Source organism: Amblyomma maculatum, chromosome 7 (assembly GCF_055883805.1).
Source record: "Amblyomma maculatum isolate TAMU_Amacu chromosome 7, ASM5588380v1, whole genome shotgun sequence".
NCBI lineage: Eukaryota > Metazoa > Arthropoda > Arachnida > Ixodida > Ixodidae > Amblyomma > Amblyomma maculatum.
The window spans coordinates 86,772,739-86,778,738 of NC_139350.1; the positions used below are offsets into that span (position 1 = coordinate 86,772,739).

Genomic DNA, 6,000 nt, shown 5'->3' on the forward strand with positions numbered 1-6,000 from the left:
CCTCCACCAAGTGTAAGGTGTTTATAGGAGCACTAAGACCGCAAGCAACGTCCGCAAACCAAAGCGACGGGGGTAGCGTTCTAATCAACAGGGCAGTGCCAACAAGGCTCCGGCTCCACTTCGTCTACCTCTTCGGGTTGGCGCGCGAGCTGATGGCGATCGGGATTACTACAATTTATTTACAGACAATGCAATCACCACATGATGCATTTAGCAGGGTGGTACAGGAATGGTTCAAAACAGTGGCATACACAGAAAAAGCATTTAGCACTGGTTATAAAATTGAAAGCAAAATACACAAGGCACTGCTGAGCTCAACAATTAAATATGAATAAAGCATAAAATATGAATAAAAGCATGTTTCACGCTATAGCAGAGAAGCAAAATAAATAATACAATAGCGGTATTTATTACTCAATAAAATGCAGTTAATGTTTATGCAGGAATGCGGTTTCTCAGCTTATTGCAGTCGACTGTTGTCTGTAAATTACAGATTACAGATGTGTAAAATTGCAGATAAGCAATGCCATACTGTGCTGCCTCTTGCATTGCATTCACATTTTTTGCCTATATTTTTTTTTCATGTCTAAGGGCTGCAAGGAACCTCGCAAAGTGTGGCAGATGAACTAGAAACAATTTACAACATAGAAGAAAACCTTGACCTGCACAACACTGCTGACCATACCAGCGCTGACCATACCAGCAACAGCATCAACAGCCAAGACACATCAAATGGCCTTGCCAGCAGCACTTGGCAGGCAAATAGCAATATGCCTGCAGCAATGAATATAACACAAGCTGCCACAGGGACACCAAGAAATGTGCAACCCACAGCTGCCACACCTACAAGAGATGCCGCACAGCAAGGAAAGCGAGGCAAGTCTTTATGTAAAACTACCTATCAAATAAGGTGCTTTACAGCTATGATGGCATCGATGTTGTTTATCAGCGCACGACTGAAGAACACTATTGTGGGAACTAATAGTGTCCCAAACTCTGAAGCATTAAATACTGAAGCCTCAGTGCAGCTTGAGGAGCAGTGTGACAGTTCATTACTACAGTTTAAAAGACAGTTGCATGCAACTTGCTCTGCAAGTAATGTAGGTCTCATTTACGCTTCCAGTTATGCTTTCTTTACAGTAACTACCGAATGTTTTTGCAGGTTTAGGTCAGTTTAAAATCAAATTAAGTTTAGGGCACCCACATCACGAACAATCGACTTAATTTGCAAAGGCATTTTGAGACTCTTTAATGCTGGGAACATTTTCTTTTTACATGTTTAATTGCAGATATTTATTTTAAGCTGTCTTTTTCTCTAGCAGTGCTCCAGTACTTCTATTTCCATTATAAACAATGCATGTTGAATGTCTTTCTTCTGCTAGAAATGGCCATAAGAAGTAAGTTACAAACTTGCCATGAAAGGTACTCACTGTGCAGAAAGTACCTAAATACCGTTAAAAAAGATGAAGTCCTTTTTCTCCTCAAGTGCAGTGTCGAATACATGTGTGTCCTCTCATCATTACCCAGCTGCCTGTCATCAATGCATTACTATGCATTTTTTGTAACAATAACATGACATGTGCAAAAAATCCATACTCCACCTTACATAAATACAACAAAAGCACATTAATATTTCAGATTGCTGCAAAATATTTTGGTTGCTACTGCATGTGTGCATTCTGCACTGTCTTACCTGTTTGTTTCCTCTTTTGTTGAGCCCAGGTCCAAGCAAAAGAAAAGACCCAGATGACACCCTTGAGTTTTTTCAAAAAAGGTTAGACCACGACATAATCTGGCGCCAAAACGGGTGCAGCATTGAAAGAGAAAGAATAGATTTAGAACACAAGCGAATTGCACTTGAAAAGGAGAAATTAGAGCAGAAGAGGCAGGAATGGCTGGCTGAAAGAAGAGAACGAGAGGAAGAAAGTCGCCTCAGAATGGAGCTGATTGCCAGTCTACAACAGCAGCTTCAACTACAATCCCAAGAACGGGCAGAAGAGAGGCGCATTTTTGTCGCGCAACAAAATGCATCCTTAGAGTTAGTTAAAACTCTGATGCAGCACCAGCAAAATAAATAGAGCTGCATGCATTCAGACTATGCCCACAGCAGGACAAAGGCTTCTCCCATATCTCTACATTTAACCCAATCCTATGCTAGCTGCATTCACTTGACCCGCACAAACTTCTTAATCTCATCTACCCACCTAACTTTCTGCTGCCCCTGCTACGCTTTCTTTCCCTTGGAATCTAGTGTGTTACCTTTTGTAGCCATCAGTTATCCTCTCTTCGCACCACATGCCCTGCCCATCCTCATCTCAATTTCGACCAGAATATCATTAACCAGAGTTTGTACCTCTACGCACCTAACATACTTCATGTCTCTGAACATCACACCTACCATTTTCCACTCCAGGGATCCCTACGTAGCACTCAACTTAAAGGTCCACGGAAACGGCCCCCAAGAAACCACTGATAAACGTGTTCAGTGTGTAGAACACATCCTTTTGAGCTTTAACGCAAAGTATAACTCCTTGGAACAAAGCCATCGATTTATTATTAATTTTTAAAAACAGCGTTTTTTGAAATTCGCGGGCAGAGGAAATGTCGCTTGGCGGTGTCGCATGGAACTATTTCCTAATCGCGTGACGTCACGGGTCGGTTGACTGGCAAGGCTTGCTAGAAGCTGCCATTCGCTGCGGTCACTGCAACCATGACGTCACGAACACACTTCCGGTAGCTGCGAAAGTCGTCTGCTCGTGCGCTGCTCGAACTCTGTGTGGGCTGTTACAGCTCGCCGCCCTTATCGGTTAGGTGGCCATTGCCCATTAAGTGCAACAACCGAAGCGACGCAGGGATCGGCAGAACGAAGCTGCATTTACAAATATCTTATTTATATAACGTGGTTTCAGGAGTATCGGAGTGTCGTCCGACGAGGCGTCAACAGCACGGTCAAGCACCGCACGATGGCAGCACCTCCTTGACCGCCGTAAAAATCGCCGCTGTGGCCCCTCCTCCCGCATACTGTTCGCGAACCACACGGCGGATCATTAGCACCGATGTCCGAAATAAAGCGTGCTAAAATTTGTTGGCGTCTGGAATACTGAGCCGAATATCAAGTATGAAGCCCTCGTGAGGATCGCTGACCAGCAGCAAATTGCTGGTAAGAGCGATAGCCGTGATACAAGCTAGTTTCTGCTCAAGCCAGCTGCCGCTGGTGCATTTCGGCTGATCCGATCTGCTCGTACTAGCTCTGCGATTAATGCGTCGGCAGAGTTAATCCTATAAATATTTTACTATGGCAGGATAGGAATCACTATAAGGCAGCTTCATAAGTAGACGATTTACGACAGCGTTGATCACGTTCCAAAGCGTCGACCGCCGCGGCTTCGAAGCGAAACAATAGGCCTAGCGACGACTAGGGACGGTCACGCACGGCGCCGGCGTTCGCCGCGCTCGCACGTTCCACCCCCGCGGTAATTGTGTAACGTACCTCAGCCTGCTCGCGGCATCCAGTGCTGCAAGCGTTGCAAACTCGTGTACTTTCATAGCTAAGGCCGCGTATTTTTTGGCGTTCTGCTCAGCAACAAGCCGTTCAAACGATACTGTAGGCACGACAAGGCTTCAGTACGCAGTCGCTGCGCTGTCGGCCGTAATCGAAGACGTCGGGCGGCACCATAATCTATACATCGATCTTTAAACGTGATACAGTGGGCAAATGAATAACTTTGTGAAGCAGACCCGCGCGTACGTTTCGCGCACTCGGGCGCCGACGAGTAGCTTCCGTCAACAGACGCCGTCATAACCTCGGTTAACGACGCAAACCGAGGTCGTCAAGCTCGGTTTGCGGTAACCGCGGTTAGTGGTGCAACCATGGTTTGGTCCGCCGTGTAACATAGGATAACCACGGGTTCGCGGTTACACTAACCGTCGCTGCGCGAACTGGCGAACTCCTCAGGCGTGTGCGAGCAAGGACGGGTTGGTTGGCGCGAGTACGCCAGCGAGCGAGCGCGCGGCAACCGGAAGTTCGTCGAAGTGACGTATGTCTGGGCGGAGCTTTGAACTTGCTTGTATTCTTTGTTTTTTTATGGCTCCCTTCGGCGTACGAGTTGAGGGGGAAAATTGGAAGGGTCATTTTTAATCGCCGATATCTCTGGTATGGTGGCTAGAAGGGGTAGGTGACGCGACCGGGAGGCGAGCGCCGCGCTTCCATTTCATGCCTTGCGTAGGTGGCGCTGCTGTCCGTAGTGCGATGCGGCGAGCGCGCTGCGCGCAGGAAAGGCTGGCTGCGCCGGGTTCGCCGCGCGTGCAGAAAGGTGGATTTTTTTTTCGCGTTCACGCTGGATGCACCCGCACAGATTGGTCTGAAACTGAGGTGAAGACTTTACAGCCTACAGTGATCATCAGTCTGCGTACGCTTTTAGCTCGTGAAAGCGCTCACTATAGAGAGTAACCTTGCGAGTCTCACACGATCTCGCAACTCTCAATAAAGGAGCGCCACAGAAATAAGCAGTCCTACGCAAGCAAACCAGCATGTGAATATGACTTTTATTACACACTACGTTCAGGAACTTATCACGGAGTCATACTGCACAAATGGGAAACTATAAAAGTGACTCGATCGTTAAAAAATAGAAAGCTTAGAGGGTAAGAATATCATGCATCACATAGACTTACTGCACGTAACAGAAAAAATAAAGTGACTCGTTGAAAAATAGCTTAGACCATCGTCAGGAACATCATGTATCACAGAAACATACTGCACATGTACATTATGACTGAAACTATAAAAGTCGTTAAATAAAAAGTGGAAAGCTTAGAAGGCACACTTCAGAGCACTCGTCGAAGTTTTAACATCTTCATTCGCTCCCGCGTTTCGTCCCGTTTTGCGTTCTGAGATTTCACATAGAAATGAAGCCTTGTGAGCACATAAAACTTGATGATTCTGTTTGTGAGTGCTGTTTTGTGTTCTGGGCAGCCTGCAAGATTCAACTTTGTAAGCTGGAGAAAAGGTACCAAGTCCATTAGGCTGTCGCTTCTTACTTGCTTCACACTGAAGCAGTGGGTGAATGTTTTTTCCAGTGACGTCACTAGTGCATTCAGCTGGTCAGATGTATATAAAAGTCCTCCTCTGTCAACAGCTGCCGTGAGGGCTGCTTAAACTGGTGGACTACCACCCTTATTCTGCAGAAGCTTCTGGCAGCACTCAGCACACTTTGTGGTCGCAATGCTTTTCCGCGCGACATAACCGTCCACGTAAAAAATCAGCCTGGAATCACTTGCTTGAACACACATCGCCCGGTGATCAAGGTCACAAGCACTGAGGACTTCATATGCTTCTGTAAGGTTCCCAATATCCAGAAGCTCGTCAATTCTCCTCTGAGAACTCGTCTCTTTTGCGCTAGAAGCATCAAGAAGGCTCCTTATAAGTCCCGAAGAGACATTGCTTTTTGCTGGTGATCTTGCTAAGTTTTGAAAGCTTAGCGTATTCACAGATATCAAAACTTGGCTGGTAGTCGGGTGATCGTTACAACCAGACATTTGTTGAACGATGCCAAAAAGTCTTTCGATGGGGTCCTGGCACAAACGACTTGTCATGAGATAACGGAACCCCACCTTGGTTGTCAAATACTTGAGAAGATGTGGTGTGCTGGTCAGAGTCACACGAAGAACTTCAGCTGTGCTACTGCTAAGGAAGCCTTTCGATCCAGCTGTATCTTCCCAGGAGTTCATGTAGGACAAGAAACTTCGAATGACTTCTTCGTGGTGATCTCCAGGTCTCAGGGCATCTGAGATGCACCGTGATGTCATCGCTTTAATCAAGCTTCTCATCGTTTCGATAAAACTGACGGTCGCCGCAACGCTGCCCAGCTGTGTCTCGATTTTATCTCGGTAGAGGAAAAGACCTCTCAGCGTCTCCTCACTAAGGAGCCAAAATGCATAGTTCACTCTTTGTTTTTCGAAGCCAGAAGGACGAACAACTGACTTGTTTATGTGGGGCAT

At 46.4% G+C, this 6,000-nt stretch overlaps 1 pseudogene; it reads right to left on the reverse strand.

The window, feature by feature from the left end:
- Positions 1-4,797: 4,797 nt before the first annotated feature.
- On the reverse strand, positions 4,798-6,000 carry LOC146183878 (uncharacterized; annotated as a pseudogene).